The following is a 23049-nucleotide window of genomic DNA, read 5'->3' as shown; positions in this document are numbered from 1 at the left end:
ATATTTAGAATATTTTATTTTATCTTATCAACACCCCTTGTGTAGGAATAGACTAGTCTGTGACGCTGGCGAAGGCTCAAAGTCGGGAGCGGCTGATGTAGGATTGTAGTTCGCACACGTGGTTCAGTTTCTGAGTGCGAGGAAGAATGGGTTGGCGTGAGATCTTTCCGATTTCAAACGTGGAATACCTTCGATGTGGTTCTCGAGAATGATCCAATTGTAACAAAAACTTGACAGTACAGAAGCAAGGCGCATAGTGATAGCCAGTGAAACTGAGATCGAATTCCACAAAGAAAAGTGACGCCCCCTAGCTAGGAAGCGAAAGGAGCCCAATTTCGCACTCGTGATCAAGGGAGACGAAATGAGTTCGAATTATAGCCGGTGAGCATTTTATTATTATTATGTCTAAGGTGGCATCTAGATTTCCGTCTGTCTCCACCTGATAAGCTGACTTTGTGCAGAACCTCTGCAAAATAGACCTGTATGGAAGGTCTCTTCGCCACCAGGGAGCAGCTGGCACCTGCACAGCCGCTCCCTGGTGGCGAAGAGACCCTAATGGCCGCCCATATTCACTTGGTACTGGGCCTAGTCTTCTATTTTAAGTGCCTCATGCACAAAAATCCCGCACCCCCCGGAAGTAGTGCAATACCAGTGGGTGCCAGCAATCCCGCTTCCAGGCTGCCCACACCTGAGAGCCAGCAAAAAAAAAAAAATAAAAATAAAAAAAAAATAAATAAAAAAAAAATAAAAAATAAAAAGCCGGTGAGCAGCAGCGTCGTTCAAAAAAAAAAAAAAAAAAAAAGCTCCTCGCGGGGAGGAAAAGTAATTACGCAAAGGGCTAAGCTGTCGCCACCGTAAGAAATGCCTGATCATTGCGTGTTTGAAGTCATCATAAGTGGGCCATAAGAAGTACACAAAGCACAGAATTGAGAAAAGCGAAAGCAAGAGTTGAATGGAAATCTGCTTTATTTTCTGTGCATAATGGAAAGATAATATAGTTACAAGGGACAATATGAAAAAAATAAAATAATAAAATAAATAATTAAATAAAAAATATCAGTTTTGATGCATAAGTGTGATAATTTTTGTTAATCATAACATTCTGAAAAAATTATATATTAATCTGAAATATTCTTAAGGTGACGTTAGCTAAGCACGCGACCATATCACGTGCCACAAGCTGTCACTTCCTATGACACGCAAGGGCACGTGATGAGAACACTTTCGGTGACCTGCCACTACCTTCCCACTGCCTGCCAAAGTGAGGGATTTATAAAATTTGGTTCAAATTAGTTGAATTGCAGGTCGGATGTGCGGAAATTTGCTTTCAGCTGGCTGATTGTTGGAACAAACTCTCATCTGGCGTTGCAGAGGTGGATAGTTTGAATAAATTCAAGGGAGAACTAAAACTGTTAGAGAGAACGGACAATTGAAATTCGAAATGTTGCCTTTTTTTTTTTTTGCTGATGCTCTCTCCTTACTTGCATAATTGCCACTACTAATAATAAATCCGCTGATGGGTAAGACACAGGCAAAAGCAGAATCTGAGAAATCTCTAGCAAAGACAGATAATAGGGAGTTTTAGGGAACAATGGGTTCTATTCAATCGTGATTACATAAAATTAGAGTAAATCAGATAGGCCCATTATTTGATCCAAGTGGAAGAAGCATAGAAAGACTAGCAGAAATAGCCAGCGAATTGAACGGATGCAATGTTATTCGCAGTTGAATGACCATTTTGTAAAATTAAGTGATATAACGATCTCGAAGAGTCCATTAGAATCTATAAAGTCCAGAAGTCTGCATGTGAGTTGCATCGGTCTGTTTGGAATTTAACGACTCATGGACTCACCCCCAGAATCCAGAAAGTGCTAATGTCTACTTACTTCGCGAAGAAGGTGCGAAAGAGGTGAGGGGTATTTACATGCTAATGATAAACTTCAGTAGTGGTTGAGATCATGGAGCGCTGGTTTAGGGCAGTCTAGTTCTAGATACGCTGTGATCCATTAAGGACTGGCATCCTTAATGGATCACAGCGTGGGTTCTTGAAGGAGACGTGTTTTCTGTCAAATCTTTATCAAGCCCATGACTGCTAAATACGGTCGATCTGCCAACTCGCACTGGACCAGCGTGGCAGATTATGGTCCATTTCCCTCAACGTTAATTTTTGAGGAGGCTTCCATCCTGCAGTGGGTTGATAATGTCTTCAGTTTACCTTTTTTTTTTTTTTTTTTAGCTTCAGTAAATGGGATTACTTCAGATCCTTCGTGGGATCTGGGGCTGACTAAAAGAAGACTGAGGATAGTCATAAATGGACATCTTCAAGGTTGATCAATGTAGTAAGAGGAGTCCATGCTAGGACCTTATGTTTCTCATTTTCCTTAACTGATAAGGGTGTACAGGAGAAACTTCAAATCTGCTGAAGATTTGAATAAAGAAGGGCAGTTAATGACCAAAACTAGACCATATTGCTTCAAAAATGACTGATCAGTCATTTTGAAGAGATAAGTGCAGAAAATTGGCAACTAAAATTTAATTCTTCTGAATGATTTTGCATCATAGGAACAGAAGTCCAAGCGTTATTACTCAAATTAGGGAAAAGGAGTTTAAGAGTGGTTGAAGGCAAAAAAGGTTAAGTGGTTATAATGAAATTTACCATGCGGTTTCATTGCACAGTAAAGTACTATGAAATTTACTATGCAATTTAAAATGGCAGCCGAGAAGGCACATGTGTCTTGTCTCTAGTTTGTTGGACAACTGCAAGTAGGGAGAGGGAAGAGTACATTAATAATATTATTCGAGGCTCGAGGTTATACCTAACAACAACAACAAAAAAAAAAAGATAAAAACCTATCAGAGAGTTCAAATAAGGGCGACGAAATTGCTTATATTGTGCTAGTACAAGCCCATATGAAGATGGGATTACAAGGTTTGGTCTGGGATCCGCACCTTGTGATTTTGGAAGATCTGTTGTAGGTTTTTAGGCGCATTAGCAAGATAGCCATTTATATCTGTAAATTGCATGTGTTCTGTGGTCGATTTGCTGTACAAAACACCCCGAGTTTCCTGGAAAAAGCCACGTTGTGAAAAAAAAAGCCCATAAAAATTTCTCGCTTTATTGACGAGATTCGAACTCGGCTCTTTTAAGTGCATTGTTGGGAGGACCGTGATTATACCAACTGTGCTACAAGAGATAAGTAAAATGAAGGAGGGATGTATAATCTCGCTGATAGAGGCAAAAAGTATACAAATGTAAAATCTTTGGGGAGTAACAGAGTAACTTCATGTATCTCATGAAGTTGCCTTCAGGCAGTATGTAAATAATAATAAAATAAATAAATAAATGTACATTAAATTATCTGCCAAAGTGGCCGAGGCGAAGAGTATGGTAAAGTGGTAAGTATGAATTGTTTGATTATTATTATTTTTGTTTTGTTTTATTTTTGGCAAAGGCAAAAAAAAAAAAAAAGAAAAAAGAAAACGTTCATCTACGTTTTTGTATTCTTTAGCCATATTAACTCGCTTGGCTCGTCGAAATCCAGAATCTAAGCAAATAATGAATTGGGGGAGGGAGCAGTCAATACGTTATACGTTCCTCTCTTTCAGCTGAACTGGTTGCTACATTGATTTAGAAATGAACATAAATTCCTACTACGTGGGGCTATATGTGGACGTAGCACCTTAATTTGTACATTGAAATGTGTGATTTTTTTCCAAATGTGAGGGGCTCACATCTGATGAGTATTGGGCTTGGCATACCCACGGTCATCATTCTTCTTTTTCTTGGTGATTCTCTTCTATTTCTCTCTCTCGGGCTAATTCAGAAATTTTTTTTTTTTTTTTTTGGCTGGTGCAGCATAAGCCTCACGCTTCCTTGCACCATATGGCTAATAATAATAATTTTGATTGAATACTGTAATATAGCAAAACATGTTTTGGTTGTTCAAGCATTACTGGAGATAATTATGAAAAGGCATATTGACACCACCAAATTTTTTGTCCAATTACACCACAGACACACGAGAGAGAGAGAGAGAGAGAGAGAGAGAGAGAGAGAGAGAGAGAGAGAGAGAGAGAGAGAATGAATAATGATTGCTTATCTGGGTGTTTTTTAACGTTTGGGTCGCACTTTCTTTATGAAAAGAAAAAAAAAAGTTCATATAAACGTGGTTGATTTGAACAGTTACAGAGCTGTGGTTGTCTGAGAAAAAAAAAAAAAAATTGGTGTGGAGTTTTCAAAAAACAAAAAAAAAGTATGAATAAATTTAAAAATAATAATAAATTGTCCGTCGCGTAGCGGAAGTTAAGTGAAACTTCTTTGGGCCAACATTTATCACTTGACCGAGGATTCCGTATTGACCATATGAATGTCGTAGGTGGTGAATCTGCATGAATGGCATCCTCGGAGATATGAGACGTTCCGTTACCAATTCTAGTTTCGGCCAGTGCTGTGGCATCGGATGATATTTAAAACCATTCGACTGCGATATAGCCGGAATCACTGTTCTTGAGAGAGCCGCGACAACTGTTACGTGGCGATATTTCACTTACATCCTCATTTGGAAATGCTGTTTGAAGAAGAGCATGATCTCGAGCTGCTACAATCTTCACATTATTCTTGAACCAAAGCCGATCACACAGGGTCCAGACTGAACCGAAATCATTATCCAGAAATGTACGTTTAAACTGTGCGTGGATGCTTTGGTGTTTCTTAAAATCCTTTTGCTTTTCCAGCTGTGTATTAATCGCTACGTGTTGAACGATTTGATGGAGTACTTCTGCAGTGATTTCGGCTTCTTCACTTTTCGTTTACGACTGGGCTTCGAGGACTCTTAATCATTTGCAATATCAAATTCCACGACTCCTTCCAAATTCATTTCTAATATTTTTGGCGAGATGTAAGGCTCTGAAAAAGTGGATAGACCTTCGGTTTCTTTGTTCAACTCCATCGTACGCTGTAATTTCTTCCGCTGTCGAAATAGTTTAGATTTCTCCTTTATACTCAATGGAGTGATTTCTGTTGTCGCATTGCACATACACGTGCTCTATACGCCTTACAACGCTCACTATTAGTCTTGGACCTGTTGAATTATAATTTTTTTTTCTCTGTCGAAATTTTTTATTAAATACGGTGGAGAATGACGAAAGAAATAGCATGACGCAATCAGTAGGGGCACTGATTGGGTCATGCGTCGCTTGTGCCTTGTACGGAGTGGTACAAATGGTGGGGGATGAATCAGTTTGTGTCCCATTTTCTTGGCGATTTTGCCAATCCACGGACGCATTGCGCATGTACGTGCTCTATACGCCTTACAACGCTTACTACAGTGGACCTCGGCTTTACGAGACGCTCTGAACGGCCAACTATCATATTAGTCTGAATGTACCGGTTCTCGTCCAATCATCGAAGTTAAGCAGCATTAGGCCCGATTACGATTGGTTAACTGTACGATCAAATCACTTTACGATGGACACTCCATAACAAAATACTGTTCACTATACCATATGTAGTAAACTCCAGTTATTGTGATCTCGAATTCAATTTACAAATTGAATTTTAGTTCTATTAACGGCGATTCTAATAAGCGAAAATAGGAGGAATATTATCCACAAGCTATAAAAGTAAAGTATAAATTACAGATTTACTTTATTACCTTGCCAATTAAAAAGAAAGGAGGGCAACTACCCCTGGTAGTACCCCCCCCCCCCCCAATTACTAATCGGGCCTAATGCTGCTTAACTTCGATGATTGGACGAGAACCGGTACATTTAGCCTTATATGATAGTTGGCCGTTCAGAGCGTCTCTAATCGTCGACACCGTAATATTATTACGGTGAAAACATAGAGGGCGCCTAAAGAAGTTTCACTTCAAAATCTCCTTCCATGGCCATTTGTGAAAATTCAGACAGCCTATAATCGTTTAGAATCGGTTGCATGTTTGTATACTCTTTTCATTGCTTTCAAGTCCTGAATAGATCTCGAGAGTATATGAAACACCGTATACGTACTATACTCTCGTCGGTAGACCCCGAACCAAATTTTGATAACAGGAAGGCATTATATTGGTCTATTCCTCCAACTCCGTTTTCGAGTTTGGCCTTGCCCGAAACCGACATTACAGTTCATCCCATAGGCGCTCCACTGAATAATGTCACCAGTGTAGCCAGCCCATTTCGTTCATTGTTCTAGGGATGGCTACCAGTGGTCTAAGACAAACCCCGAGAAACAACCTTGGTGACAGCACCCCCGCCAATCTTTCTTGATTATACCGGGGTTCGAGTCCGTCACCATCAAAACGGAGGATGCTGATAGGTCAGGGAATGACCACCGCATATTCCCGGAGCAATATGGCCTTAGTTGCTAATGCTCCTAAAAACCAAATAACAACAACAACCCTCGCCAATTTTAACAATATTGGAAACACATTTTGATAAATAAAGGCTCCGGACATCCGCTAGACCCAAAATCTACCATCAGGTATAAAAACCCGGTACTGATTTTGAACTACATGACACACGCAGCTTTCGGACGTTACAGAGACCAGTTAAGATAGATTGTGAGCCAGACAAGTTGATGGTGCATTGCTTGCTGTTTGTTTGCACAAAATCTTATGCTTTTAATTTTCTTTCCTATCGTCCTTGTACCTCTGCTCCTCTATTAATGTGGACTGAAGGGTATACATACCATTCTTCTGGGCAGGGCGGATTTTGATGTTCGTAGACCCTAGTCACTTTTATTCCGAAATGTGCTAAAAAGGAGGGGTGGGGAGGGTTAAAATGTTTCTTCTATTTTAATACAGTACTTTGACTGCGAATCATGTTAATTAACGCGATTCTAGTTTCAACTATAATAAATGATAAGCCACCTCAATTGACGGAGCGACCATAACTTCGATTCTTCTAGTTTCGAGAACAGTCGCTAGGTTGCGTATTGAATTGAAGCTCCTAGAGCTGATTGCGTACATGTTTTCTCAGCTCATTTTTCGTTAGTCACTGCGAAGAGTTTTCTTTTTTTTCTTTTCCTTCGTAGGCACTGTGCCTAATGGGAAATCCGGCCATGCTTCTGGGTACCCTTTCTCTCTTTTCTTCAACTTTTTTTTTCGGCTGTAGCAGCACCATGATGTTCCCATTTGGTGATTACGTTATCCGCGACGTAGGGTTTTGCTGCAGTGGCCTGAACAGACTGACTGACAGTATGGTTTGGCGCCTCCGTAACCAGGTGGGCAGGAGCAGCAGTGCGTAGCACACGCTTCTTGATTAGACCGGGGTTTGAGCCCGTGACCACCAAATACGGAGGATGCGGAAAGGTCAGGGAATGACCACCGCATATTCCCGGAGCAATATGGCCTTAGTTGCTAATGCTCCTAAAAACCAAATAAACAAACAACAATATGGTTTCCTCTGATGCTTTCCCGTTGGAAATCCATAAGCTTAACGCCTCGACTTATTTACTTGCTTTTAGCGTGAACGTAATTGTTTCATATCTATTCTTGACATACGGCTGTGGGGTCTAGTTAATTTTCCCACATCTCAGGGGGTGTCCGGTTACTTTTGGTTATATTGTGTATAAATGAAGTGTTTTCTGTAACCCGGCACTACCATCAGCCCTTGAATTCAAGGGCCTGGCGATGGTAACGTCAGCATAACCAGATTTTTTTTTTTTTTTATGAAAACCCCAAACACGAAAGGTATCAAAACCTATAGTACTTAATACCGTGCATGGGTTGAAGGAGAAGTATGGGGGGAGGGGGGTGCCGGAAACTTTACTCTAGAGACTAAACATGGGCTTCACCACTTCAAGCCTGCAATAAGCAAAGTGGTGGTATTTCACCGGTTAATGAAAGTCATCTGCCACCAATACTCGTTGACCTGTATTCAGATGTAGATGTTTTCCAAATTATCAATCAAATGTAAACTGTTTAAAATTAAAATGATTGAAAATTACTAAACCAAAACAAAACAACAACAAAGAAAACAAAAAAACTTCCGTCTGTGTAAAAAAAAAAAAAAAAAAAAAAAAAATTAAAGTTTAATATTGCAGTTTTGTGATTTATATGCATATGTCATAATGCACAATTAATTATATATGCATTAATTATATATATATTGCGTGTGTGAAATTGCACTGCCTTTTTAAATAAAGTTACATTCAGTATTTTAGATTTTACTTATTTTCATTTCGTTTGACTGTATACTCATAAGAGTATACATAAAAAAAAATAAGTTTGGGAAGTATCTGAACTTCTTTATTGGTTTTTACCCGTACATTTAGTTTATAATCTTTTTATTCTTACATACTTATTTAACAGTGCATTAGTTTTTTTAAACAATATGTTAATGTCCTTGATAGGAAGATTCATTAAGAAAGAATTCTTGATTATTGCTGTTACAATAATAATAATGGCCGACCGGGCTAGCCGAGTGGGTAAAGTACCTGCCCGGCAACCCAAAGGTCGCGGGTTCGATTCCCGCCTCGGGCTTGGATCAAAGTACTGCAAAAACCTTGGGAGGTGCAATATGGCCACAGAAGCCGATGCGCCAACAACTACCAAATCAAAAAAAAAAAAAAAAATAAAATAATAATAATATTGTGATTATGGGTTTATGTACTGCAGCTCATTCTGATGCAAACTTTGCATAAAATAATCACGCGGACAATGCTTTGACATTTTACGCGATTTTTATGGAGCTGTAGGGAAGATTTTTGGTAGCACGTTTGATCACCCTGTGTCAAAATACTCGGTTTATTGTTTTTCGATTCAGTTTTCTCATACTTTCGTGTTTCAATTCAGTATGTTTTATATAATTGTTTGTTTGAACTTCATTCTTCGAAATTCATGTAACACTTAAAAAAAGCCTACTTCAGTATAGTGGAATGCAAAGGTACAGCGGTGTACGCGTTTGAGTTAACTATGGTTCTAGTCCGTGTGACGGTGATGTTCTTTTATTCTTCCTCTCCCTATCTTGTTTTTACACTTCTCTGAAACTCCAGGGGCTCACATCTGGTGAGTATGGGCTTGGCAAACCCATTGTCCTGAGCTGGATATCATCATTCTTCTCTTTCTTGGCGATTCCCTTTTACTTCTGACTCTCTCTCTTTCTCTCTCTCTTGCCTGGTACAGCATAAGCCTCAGGCTTCCTTGTACTATATGGCTAATAATAACTCTTTTTTTTGGCTGGTGCAACAAAAGCCTCAGGCTTCCTTGCATAATATGGCCAATAATAATAAAAAGGAGTGTAAACAGAATTTTTATTTACATTGTATATCCAGTTTTATTATCTCTTCGAGCCGCTCAAGCACTACTCCAATAAATGGATTTCGTCTGTTATTGAACAAGACGCATTCTGTCACTTCATTTGAACTGACGAGACATATCTGCAGAATGTTTGATTATAGGGCGCGTGTTAAAATTTTTAAATTTTAGTTTAGTCAATATTTTTGGTATCCGCACGCTTGGTATACGTTAACCACTGAGGTAAAAGAAACATTAAAATACCGAGCGGCCCAAAATATCCCTATTTAATCTGTCTGGAACATGAGGAAGGAAATTATTTATAAAACAGTTAGTTCCAAAAATCACCACCAGAGAGTTTCGCTTTGAACGATTAACAAGTTACTTTGTCTGTGAGGCTGAGTAAACAATTGCAGAACATCCCGTAGTATTGTCACTTCGTTGCTAGACAGATTTGATAAAGACTGAAGAAGGGGGATACCTTGTACTCCCCTTCTTCAGTCTTTATCCCAAATAACTTACTGCGTTTATATATTTATTTATTTTTTTAGGCCCTTGCCATGTTAATTCCGGTTACACTTTACCGGACTTAAGAAACAGGCGAAGATTGCTTGGAGAGTTTTCTACAGCTTTGTAATGGCAATGGACAATATATCAATTCACGGATTATTAGTATGAAATATTCACAATTAATTATTGTTTCAGTACAAAAAAAATAGTGTAAAAGATGGAATAATAACGAAATATAAACATAAGTAAAAATATCGGCGAGTTTAAATTAACGGTTATGAATAGCCGTGTGGTAACGCTAAAAGTAGACTTTTTCTTCCTACTCAGTTCGTAACTGTCTTTTTCGCCCCATTACCTTTTTCTTTTCTCCCTTATAATTTAAATTCATTTCTCAAGTATACATATGGTAATTTATGTATGTTTTCAGATATTTAATTTTAATTTAATTCTTTTCCTTTATTCATTTATTATTTTTGCTATGACATCCTATGAAATGAACATTGCATCATATAGCCACTAATAATTTTTTTTTCCTTTGTATACTACACAAAAATACGAAAAATTTGGAATACAATTATGTGACTAAATTTTGACTGTTTTATTGCTGAGTTAGTTATTTCTTTAACAAAATTTAGCATTCTTTCATTCAGATCACTATTTATTTGAGTTAGCTTTACAACAAAAAAAAAAAAGGACAAACTTCACACTTTATTATTCAAATTCCATTAATTTGTAAAGTTTCTCATTATGTATGAAAGATTTGAATTTTATGTTTTCTGTAAATTGAAATAGTAATACAATTACATGAACTGTCCTGTAATATATATATATATATAAAGCATATTGATTTGTCATAAAATTAAAAGCAAGACTTATATGCCCAGTACAAGCAAAATAAACAAATAAATTAATAATAATAAAGCACTGTGTCACAGTCTTCAATACAATCCTTAATTACATAAACCATAAAGATGCTATGATATGCTGTTACTAAGAGATAAACTTTGCTTCCTTTGCAAATACAAAAATCAGTATCTTCCTTACAACTCCAGCATCAAAATTCAAATAATTTTCATACTGGAGTTGTAAGAAAGATACTGATACAGATAAAGACTCTGAAACATGCCTAAGACTTTCTTTTGGATAGTTCACTGGACTAAAACAAGTGGGAACTGTCATCTTCAACAATATCAGAACCTTTTTTTTCAATTCCTACTATTAGTTCACACTCTCCCTATATATATTTATATATCTTGTTCAAATTTTCAATCGTTAATAAAATACTTTTTATTCATCCACTCAAGTTCAAATAAATTTTTTTAAACTTGTAGTGGATGACACTTGATGTTAATACAGTTTTTTCAAATATTAATTAAATTTAATTAATTAATTTTAGTTTTATATGGGAGAAAAAAATTTCTCTTATATAAGATATTTAGCAGGATATAAATTTAGGAATAAAATTGAAATCAACAGGCAGTAGCTCAATCAGTAAAATGCAAGGATTTCAGTATTTTTCACGTGAAGGTGAAGAATGGTAGTTCAATTCTTGCAAAAATCAATAATTTTTTGATAAATTTTTGTTATTCATCCACTCAAGTTCAAATTTTTTTAAACTTGTAGTGGATGACACTTGATGTTAATACAGTTTTTTCAAATATTAATTCATTAATTAAATTTAATTAATTAATTTTAGTTTTATATGGGAGAAAAAAAATTTCTCTTATATAAGATATTTAGCAGGATATAAATTTAGGAATAAATACCGTCAGTGACGAAGCGTGTAGATCGCTGGAAAAATATTTCTTTTTCAGATTCTTTTTTCATTCTGGGTGCTAGTCTGAGTCAAGGAGGGAACAAAATGGAAAATGAAACATGTGAATAAAAATAATAGTCCAACACCATATATAGAAAGGAAAATGGAAAATTGCAAGGAAATTCACTTTCTATTTTGCCACTTAATATTGTGATTCTGTCATATGTATATACATATTTATATTAATTGTAATTATTTAATAAAAAGTAACTAAAATAAAATTTTTCTTTGTTGACCTAAGTAGGAATTGACTTTAAAAAAAAAATTTTATATTACTTGTTTAAACTATGATGCCCATTCTGATTTTTTTTTTTTTTTAATGAAAAGGAACAGGTATTTTTTATATTTACAATAATCTTCAGGTCTAGCTTTCAGAGACATTCTGAAGATTACTTTGGAATGCCTCCAAAAATCAGAAGAACGCACTTCAGTGATTTGGAGTTCACTAGAGAATAGAATTCCATACAGTTGAAATGAAATTGTATCTTATTTGTGGATTTGTCATGTTTTATGTAGTTCAGAATAGTCAGTTAATATTGCTTTGATACAACTGATCTCTAATAAAAAAAAAATCATGACAATTTTTCCCTCTAGCTTTCACAGCACATGTTTAACATTTCCCAGTTACGTGTGTTTAACATATTTCAGATTTTTTTTAAGGGATTTTGATGCTGGACTAGACCAGTAAGCCAAGTTCACATTTTTTCACTTTTGGTTTTAACATAATTTTTAAGAAAGACTGAATAAGCACTTTTTGTATATTATTTTTGTGCTTGTGGTTCCCAATCCCAAGATCAATAAAACTTGTTTTTTTTTTTTTTTTTTCAAAATTTTTTGCACTAATTCTAGTTTTAATTTTTAATATTCTTACTTATATGGCTTAATTATTATGCATTAGTATTTAAATTTACATTATACACCATTTTATCCCCTCCTGGTGTGTGAGAAAAATGAATGGGTGAATGAAAAAAAATATATAACCTAACAGAAAAAAAAAAAAAAAACAATAAAAAAATTATAAAATGTAAGAAAAAAAGTATAAAAATAAAATGCAAGTAGAGTGAGAATGTGAATTATGAATGAAGTAAATGTGTGGCTCATGCCCTCTGCCCATCCAAGCAGATTCTGTGCTATGGCTATTTAGCCATTGTAGTGTATGCTGACACTGGCCACCATGGCTTACACAGACCAGTTAGTTTAACTTCTGTTCCAGGGGAAGAAAACGGAGTCACTGGTAAAAGAAATAATGTAGGATCATTTATACAAGGCTCCAATTATACTTCAGACACAGCATGGGTTTGTTAAGGGAGAATCTTGTCTGACCAGTTTGATTGGATAATACAATATGGTCACAAAGGAACTGGATGCAAAAAATAATTTTGATACCATATACTTGGAATTCAGGAAAGAATTTGGTAGTGTGCACATGAAAGACTGCAAATGGGAGCTGTGTTGTCATTAAGGGTAAAGGGATGGTTGATTGGGAGAAGACAGAGTAGTAATTAATGCACATTACTCTTTGTTGACTGATGTTATTAGTGGAGTTTCCCCAGAGCTCATTGTGCCCATTGTTGTTTTCTGTACAGAAGCACATCGATAATCTGAACTATTGGCACCGGGATAGTTTGAACTTCCGATTTGTTCAAATTTTCGAACTTATCAAAAATACTGCTTTGGAGACAAAAAAAAAAAAAAAAAAAAATAAATAAATAAATTAGTAAGTTTAGAAATAAAAACACTGGCTTTAAAATCTGACGGACCACCTAATTTTTTGTTGAAATCCAATGCCTTTTCTCACAACAAGGGTCCAGATATGGGTTCTCCTAAACTTCATCTCTGTGTGAACCAAAAATAAATGGCATCTTTGAGGGATGGGTCATTAGCTGTTCTAGTAATTTTTTTTTTTTTTTTTTTTTTTGCACCATCTGAATCAAGTTTCAATGCGAACTTTAAAATTTTTTCTTTGTTGTTTTAATGTCTGTTATAGTTTCTGTTAATGTCCATTAGACTTTCCAATTACGTAAAATTTTGCTAACAAGGACCTGTTTTCTCCCTTTGAAAGTCTGTTTAAAACCTCAATCCTCTATTCAGTTAAAATTTCTGCTTCCTTTTAAAAGATGAAGAAACTACGGTACGATAAAATAAAACTCTGTTCAGAATCTTATTTCTCTGTATCTCACTTGCACATATTGTGTTAGTTGCAATTTCTGTGTGCCATGTTCCTTGTTATTGATTGACGCTTATCATTTTTTACTGTTTTAGCTTTTACAATCCCCCAAAAAATGCCAGTGATCAGAAATATTAGTAATCTAGCTCAGCCTTATACACTCAGCAAGATATTGTTTGACAAGGACCATGTGTTTGCTGTTTTTAGCTTTTTAAAGTCAGTAAACCTTTCTACTCGCATTTAAAATTTTACATTTTATTGTTACTTCTTTATTGATATATCTTTTATACATTATATACCTGTCAAACGAACAAACAGAAAAATCAGATTACAAAATGTGATGTTTAGCATTAGCATTAGTAGAGGCATATGATGCAAGAAAGCAAGCTTATTCAGCATCAGCCAAAAAAAAACACACCACTCCCATTTCACCCCTCCGTTTGCTCGAAATACCTGTCCAGTTGAGCCTTAAATTTGTTTAGGCTATCAACTTCAACAACAAGTGATGGAAGTCGGTTCCACTAACCAACCACATGCTGGCCAAAGGCAAATTTCCGCACATCTATCCGACATCCGTCCTTCCTCAATTTGAATTTATGCCCTCTGAGCTGATTATTCTGAGCAAGATGAAGAATCCCATTGGCATTGAGCATGCTCAAACCATTCAAAGCCTTATACACCTCTATCAGATCACCTCGCCGGTGCCTAGTCTCCAGACTCTGTAATTTGCAAAACTTAAGCCTTTCTTCGTAAGAGCAACCCTTTGTTCCATTTACTAATCTTGTTGCCCTTCTCTGTACCCGTTCCAGCAGCTCTACATCCTTCTTGAAATGAGGCCTCCAGACCTGTATACAGTACTCAAGATGTGGCCTAACCATTGCCTTATACAAGGGAATAATCACCTCCTTATCCCTGCTAGAAAAATTCCTGTATATCATTGACAAGACACCATGAGCTACTCTTGCAGCTCGTCTGCACTGCTCAGAGAACTTCATATCTGCCTGCACAATTACCCCCAGGTCCTTTTCATTCTCCACCACTGTCAGTGTAGTACCGCAGAGTTGATACATTGCTCTGGGGTTACTGTTACCCATATGTAGTACTTTACATTTGTCAATGTTAAACTTCATTTGCCACCTCTCAGCCCATCTGTTCAACCTTTTCAGATCCTGTTGCAGCAGCATAGCGTCAGTGGTGTCCTTAACAACCCTGCCAACCTTTGTATCATCTGCAAACTTGGACATTAAACTTGATATCCCATCATTAATATCATTCATAAACACCGAAAACAACAACTGACCCAACACTGAACCCTGAGGAACTCCACTAATAACATTAGTCCACGTTGAGCAGTGTCCATTGATTACCACTCTCTGTCTTCTGCCACTCAACCATCCCCTTATCCATAGCAGCAATTTGCCTCCAATGCCACACTGCTCCAATTTGTGCAGCAGTCTTCCATGTGCAACAGTATCAAAAGCCTTTCTAAGATCCAAATATATAATATCAAAGTTATTCCCTGCATCCAGTTCTTTTGTGACTACATCATAGTATCCAATCAAATTGGTCAGGCAAGACCTGCCCTTAACAAAACCATGCTGCATCTGAGCTATAACTGAATTCTTGTCTAGATGATCCTGCAGTGCTTCTTTAACCAGTGCCTCCATTAATTTACCTGGAACAGAAGTTAAACTAACAGGTCTATAATTACTTGTGTCAGCCTTTGATCCTCCTTTGTGAATTGGGGTTACATTTGCACATCTCCAGTCTATGGGTACCTCCCCTGAGTCCAAAGAAGCTCTCATAATTATGGCTAGGGGTTTGCTTACCTCCTTTGCTGCCTCCTTTAATATAACTGGATAGATCCCATCCACCCCAGGTGCCTTTTTTATGTTTATCCTCAACAATCTCTCCTCTACTTTCCTCTCAGTTATTACAAAATCATTCAGCTCACTGCCAATGTTTACTTTACCTACATCATTCTCCTTCCTGAATAACTCCTCATGCGTGAATGTAGATGCAAAATACTCATTTAGATTGTTAGCCACCTGAGCAGGATCCTCAACTGTTGAACCCTCAATATCCAGTGGACCAATCTGATTCATCCCTTTCCTTCTTGAGAAGTTTAGTCAGTACTGTATGTATATTAATTAAGCTATGTATGTAAGCATAAATTTATTTTTATTTTGCTAACCTGTGGATAATCTCCAATTTTCACGTATCATTTAATTTTGTTAATTAGCAAGGGGAAAAAAAGGTATAAATTTGTGCTTTATATCTTCATTTTTATTGCCTGTGGATAACATTCCTCTGATTTTTGCTTATTAGAATTGCTGTTTAATAGAATCAAAATTCAGTTCACAAACATAATCACAATAAGACACCACCAGCTGCCACACATGGTGTGGTTTCTGGTGGTGTCTGGTAAATACTATATTATTGACACCAACATAAAAATACAATAAAATAAATGCTGGCTTCTTCGGATTATTGATGTTTCTATTTTTAACGCTCTACTGTATTTATGATATTGGTAAAGTCTTATCAAGTTTAATGTCCAAGTTTGCAGATGATACAAAGGTTGACACAGTGGTTAATGATAGCATGCTACTGCAACAGTATCTAGAAAAATTAGGCAGATGGGCTGAGGAATAGCAATTGAAGTTTAACATTGACAAATGCAAAATACTGCATAAGGGTAGCAGTAACTCCAAAGTAATGTACCAACTGTGCGGTACTACACTCGTGATAGTGGAAAATAAAAAAGACCTGGGAATAATTGTGCAATCGGATATGAAGTTCCCTGAGCAGTGCAGACAGGCTGCCAGGAAAGCTCATGGGATTTTATCAGTGATGTACAGCAATTTTGCTAGCTGGGATAGGAGGTGATTAACCCATTGTATAAGGCAATGGTCAAGCCACATCTTGAGTACTGCATACAGGTCTGGAGGCCTCACTTTAGGAAGGATATAGAGCTGCTGGAACAGTACAGAGAAGGGCAGTGAGATTAGTGAGGGAACAAATTGGTGCTCACCAAGAACGACTTCTGTTCTGCAAATTGCAGCATCAGGAGACTAGGCACCTGCGAGATGATCTGATGGAGGTGTTAAAGTTTTGAATGGATTAAGTAAGCTCAATGCTGATGGGATTCTTCTTGTTGCATGCAAATCAGTGAGCACAAATTCAAATTGAGGAAGGTCGGTTGCAGAATAGATATGTGGAAGTTTGCCTTTAGCCAGTGGGTAGTTGATTGCTGGAACAAACGTTTGTTATTGTGGAAGTTGGTAGCTTAAATAAATTCAAGGAAGAACTGAAAAAAATGTTGGAGGGAATGAATAGGTGAAATAGGAGGCGTGTTTTTTTTTTTTTTTTTTTGTCTAATCTTTTATAAACATGCTTTCTCACATCATTTCTTTTCTTGCCACTTCTAATGCTATTGTTTGGCTGTCTGTTCTTTTAAAGCTCCTGATGAGTAGTAGAGAGGTGGCCATATGAATGAAAATGGATTTTCTATTTCTGTTTTTCTTTTGTTTGCTCCTTTTCTTTTTTGTTAATTGTAGGTAGTTTAGATTTAAGTGTCGAGATTAGTAATATATTTAACATTTGAAGATTTAAATCTTTTAAATATAGGCATATACATTGCCTCCAAACAACACTAAAATTTGTTCAGCACCATTAGGCTAAAATGCCTGAAATTCACCATATTGTACCCACATCCACTCCACAAAATCAGATCCATAATAAATTATCTAGAATCCAATTCATATGAATAAAGTCAAATCATGTGCGTATGATGTTTAATTGTTAACTGTAACAATAGCATTAATGCAACATACCAATAGCACATTCTTAACAATCCATAAGAAATAGGATTATTTTGTTGTAATAATAAAAAATATATATAAATATAAAAAATAGCATGTATGAGAAAGAGAAAAAAAAGAGTATACTGCAGAAAAGTAATAATTATTACACAGTCGTAATTAAACCCAACACTAAGTTCAGATAACTATATATATGGCACCTCCATGGGTGGAGCAGCAGTGCGTAGCACACACTTCTTGATTAGACCAGGATTCGAACCCGTAACCACCAAATACGGAGGATGCGGAAAGGTCAGGGAATGACCACCGCATATTCCCGGAGCAATATGGCCTTAGTTGCTAATGCTCCTAAAAACCAAATAAACACAAACAGATAACTATTAGTTTAAGTGTTTTTTGAAAAGCTTTAATCTTAGTAATTAATTAATTGATGGATGGAAGGAGGGAGGGAGAGAGAGAGAGAGAGAGAGAGGGAGAGAGAGAGCGAGCGAGCGCGCTAGCTATTTATTTATTTATTTTTTTTATGAAAACCCCAAACACGAGAGGTATTAGAACTTACAGTACTTAGTACTGTGCTTGGGTTGGAGGTTGAGAAGAATATGCTTTACTTTCTCTTACTTTACTTACTATACTTTCTCTTCACAACATACTTTAGTTCCTTGGCAGCTGGACCAAACTTTTTTGTAAAAGGGTAAGGTAAAGAGGCAGTAGATGGAGTGATTGGCCTGCCTCACACTTGACTGAGCAGTACACATAACATGTACTAGTATGTATGGCAGGGTTAAAAAGTTCTTCACAGCAAAGGGAAAAATATAGTGAACGCCCTTAAGTTTTTTGAAGATGAAGCAAGATGTTTAGAGCTTAATTGTACCTGAAAGTCAGCTTACAAGAAGAAGAGCTGTTCTGGCCACAGGTTTATCAGAATAACAATTAAATGAATTAGAAAAGAATGTTCATTGCTGTTTCACCCAGAAGATAAATTAAAATCTCTACGAAAAATTAAAAATTGGCAAGTAGGAAAACAGTTGATCAGGTAGATGATTTTGATAGATGCATTATTCATCGTACTATTTAAGAATTTTATAGTGTTGATAAAAAGATGCCTACTTCAATTAAACTGTTTAGTTAAGACACAAATTTGATTTTTCATTTGGGAAAGCAGTTGTACAATGCAATTTTTAAACCAATGGGGTTTAAATTGAAGAAAACAGAAGCCAAATGGAAAGAGATGACACTGTTCTACAAAAAAAAACAAATTATTTACGAGCAATTACGCATTACCACGATTCTGGGAAGAACCTTGTTTTTAGATGACACCTGGGTAGACACTAATTTAACTTTTCCAAATTGTTGCAGGATTGATGGATTATCTGGAGTCTTGGACTGTGGTCATGCTGAAAAAAGATTTATTATAATGAGTGCAGGAAATTTAAATGGTTTTATTCCAAACTCTATGCGTATATATAAAGCTGAAAATGCAACTGGTGACTACCATGGACGAATTAATCAACATAATTTTGAAACTTAGCTGAAGCGGCAGCTACTTCCAGATATTCAGGCAGGTTCTGTTATAATTTTGTTAATGCACCATATCATGGAATTTAACAAGATAAGCCACCAAATACTTGATCACAAAGCATGATATTATAGAGTGGTTGTGAGACACTATCATTTCAGCCTAGTGTTTGTAAATATGAATTATTCGAAATTATTAGCCATTTAAACATTTCAAAAACATACACAGTGTATGTTTTTGGAATTCTATACACAGTGGATGGAATACTCCATGAGCATGGAAACATTGCTTTAAGGTTACCACCATACCATTGCAATTTAAACCCTGTTGAATTAAGATGGGTTGAACTGAAAAATTTTATTTGAAATAAAAATATTCAAGATCTGAAAATAACATCTAATGGAATACATGAAACAAGGAATAGCTAGCATAAATGAAGAAAGATGGAAAAGTTGCTGTAACCATATTTTCAAGGTAGAGAGAAATATTGGGAAAGTGATTGTAGTATTGAAAAATTTACTGTCTTTAGTGTTTACTACAGTTTACTGAAAGTGATAGCAAAACTGAAACAGCAATGGAAACAGATTAAGAGGATGATTAATGTAAGGTTTTAATTGTGTTATTAGTATTTATTAAATATTAAAATGTCAATGTTTATTTCTGAATACTGTGATTGTATTTTTCAGTAATCCAATATTACAGTATAGCTATAAAGTGAAATAACTGCTAAAATGTGTTATTCATTTGATGACCAGCTTCATGCCCTCTTTACTTCCTGATCCTTATTTCAGAGAATATGTGCCTACTGTACTTAGTCACACTCAATTGTCTTCCAATTATGAACAAACAGTAGTACTTTTTACTTCTATTAATCACAAAAAAAAAAAAAAAAATCTTGAAATGTAACACTCTATGCATTACCTAATTCTGATTACTGATGTAACTTAAAATTGTTGAAGTTACAAGTATTTAAAATATATTTATATAAATAGTTAAAACAAAAATTAAAAATTATTAATGAAAAAGTTTTGACTTTCATGATTACTAATATATCTTAAATTATTGAAAGTTACAAATATTGAAAAGTATTTCATAAATTCATAATTTCATGAATTCAAATTAAAAACAAATATTAAAATCACATTTTTCAGAAAATAGCAATAGCAGTATGAGTAAGATTTTTACAGTGATGCAAAATATGTTATAAATCTATCAAAACATATTTTCTTCATATTTAGGCACGTTAGCATATACAGTAGACCAGTGTTTCTCAAACTGTGTTTTGTGGAACACTAGTGTTCTGCAAAAAATCGTAATTAATAATTAAAAAAATAAAATAAATAAATTTTGCATATTTGTAGCGTACACCACTTGTATCATTATAATATTTAACATAATTTTTTTTCGGTTAATATACTGGCATAGACTAATAAACAAATAGACTGCAGAACACTTTATTTTGGTGGGCTTTGCATAGAGAATATGCTTAGTGGTAATGACACCTATGAAAAAGTAGCAATATAGTGATCTAATATGCCATTCATATGTGATTTAGCCTGGAGTACATGGGTTGAAGGAGAGGAGGAAGCGAACTGATATCATAACTAAACTTGCTTCCTTATATAAATTTTTTTTGATAATTATTAGTATTTTGAAATATTATTACTAAAATATGTGACCATAGATTTGTGGTTGAAAAAAGGAACTTTAAAACAAGAAGCAACTTACTCGAAAACGAACACAATATTTTCAAACTTCAAAGTGAAGATCAACAATTGCAGCCTTTTGTTCCCCAGAAATCCGAAGTGAAAAACAGGAACCAACTAATAAGAGACCAAAACGAAAGTATAATGACAGTTATTTGAATTTCGGCTTTACATGTGTTGGAAATAAAGATGCTCCTGATGCACAGTGTGCCATATGTAATAAAATATTAGCAATAGTTCTTTGGCTCTCGCTAAACTTGTGTTTTGTAAGTGTTCCGTGAATATGTTGTGAGATGAAAAGTGTTCCGTGACTAAAAAAGTTTGGGAAACGCTGCAGTAGCCTGTCGAAATAACAGCACCCCAAATAATGGAACATTCAAGCTAATGGCACATTGAGATAGGATGTTTACATACAATGCAGAGGTCTTTTAGTGCTGGAAAAAGAAAATGACAAGTCATGATTGCTGTATTTGTTTACATTCACCATTTTGAAAGTGATCACAGATTATACCACTGTTTTGCATTTATTTTAAATTAAAAACCCCTCACTATGATTCCTAAAGTTAATAAACCTCATACAGATAAGAAAAGGACAACAACTTAATATAATCCAAACTATTACAAACGCCCAGAAAGTTAATTCATATACCCATGTGTATTGTGTCTATAAATTGTTTGTGTTTTCTGATCGATTTCCCCGTTTTGCTGGGCAAAAAACCCCAGTTTCTGGGGAAAAACCTTGCTATCTATGCCTGAGACCCACTAACTCAGCCATGGAGTGATAAAAGCCCATAAAAGTTCCTCACGTCACGACAGGATTCGAAGCCAGGCCTTTTCCACCTGGTGTGGAGAGGATGGTGACGATACCACTATGCTACCCGTGCAGACTAAACTTGATATAATAAAGAAAATTGAATGGGGCATAAGCAGGAGTGTATTAATGGCAGAATGTAACATTGGATCATCAACATATTTTTGTTTTTTTATGTGCATTTAATAAAATTGCATTCTTAATCTCTCTATTTCTTATTTAGCCTCATTATTTCTGCATTAAATATATTAAAAAAAAAACTTTCTAGATAACAGAAAAAATCAAAATAATGGTACCTTGAATCCCCGAAGGCACTGTTATTCTGAAAGTCTACTGTATATGCATAATGCACCTATTGTCTTCATGACCATCTTCCCATCTGCATTTGAGAACTCTACTCCCAGTGGACAGATTTTTATGGAATTGGATATCTGAACCTTTTCAAAAGATTTATTGAATGATTTTAAATATTATTGAAATCTGACCAATAGAAAATCTGGCAGTTATTATTTCTTTTCTCTCTCTCTCTCTCTCTCTCTCTGACCCCCCTTTCACACACACACATAGTAATCCAACTCCCAGTGGGCAGATTTTTTGTGAAATTTTATATTTGGGCTTTGCCAAATTTCATTAAAATATAACCAATAGAAATTTGACTATTATTATTTTTATTATTACAGTGAAACCCCTCTATAGCGGACACCACTGGAGCAGAAGAAAGTGTCCACTGTAGGGAGGTGTCTGCTTTGCTGAGGTCAGTGTACATGTAGTCAGTTTCAATAATTCGGAAAAATGAAATTCACTGTAACTGGTTACTTAACACAGACTTTTTATTGCTTATCATTGTACATTTGTGTTTCAATTAACTTTTAATAAATAATGCATAATTAATTTTTAATAAATAAACTTTTATTTGTGTTATTCATTATAAACATCCTTTTAGTAAAAAATTAATGTAAATTGCTTTTTTTAGAATATTTCATGGTGGATAATTATATCGCTAATTAGTTTCATTCAGTAATCATAATTTTTGTCCACATAGAATTCTTTTAATGTTTTTAGGTAATCTAATTCATCAGCATATTTTTTTTAATTTGGGGCCACACTACTGTTCGTCCATTTTAAGTTCATTGTTCATAAATTCACTTATCGTATCATTTATTTCAATGTTTATGACTTCCACCACTACATTAGTCTACAGAAACATATTCATAACCACTCAGTTAAGAATTTCCTAGTGTCCATAGTAAGCCATTAAGTACAGAAGTATCAGCTACATCTGCAAAGTTACCATCACACTGACTAACACTCAAATCAAATCCTGCTTTGTGGAAGCAGTTTTTAATTATAGAGGGCTCTCTGTGTTTCATGCTGCACCAATCCAGATTATAGCTTGTAGTCACATCCACTTCTCAACCTCTAGATCAAGGAATACACAACTGTGTATTCCTTGATCTAGTGGTTGA

The 23049-nt window shown here is 35.5% G+C and overlaps 1 protein-coding gene across 2 annotated transcripts in view; it reads left to right on the top strand.

Annotated features, from left to right (window-relative positions):
- Positions 1–23049, top strand: part of LOC150080271 (uncharacterized) — a 338192-nt gene that overhangs the window by 66466 nt on the left and 248677 nt on the right. The window contains exon 2 of one of the 2 annotated variants that reach the window (XM_090381061.1): positions 22264–22337. The exons of the other annotated variant lie outside the window; for it this stretch is intronic. The gene's annotated coding sequence lies outside the window, so the exon portion shown is untranslated. The remainder of the gene's footprint in view (positions 1–22263; positions 22338–23049) is intronic. 2 annotated transcript variants of the gene reach the window in all.

This window comes from Mastigoproctus giganteus, chromosome 9 (assembly GCF_048544385.1).
Source record: "Mastigoproctus giganteus isolate SK-2022 chromosome 9, ASM4854438v1, whole genome shotgun sequence".
Lineage (NCBI taxonomy): Eukaryota > Metazoa > Arthropoda > Arachnida > Uropygi > Thelyphonidae > Mastigoproctus > Mastigoproctus giganteus.
This window is presented reverse-complemented; position numbering and strand designations above follow the sequence as displayed.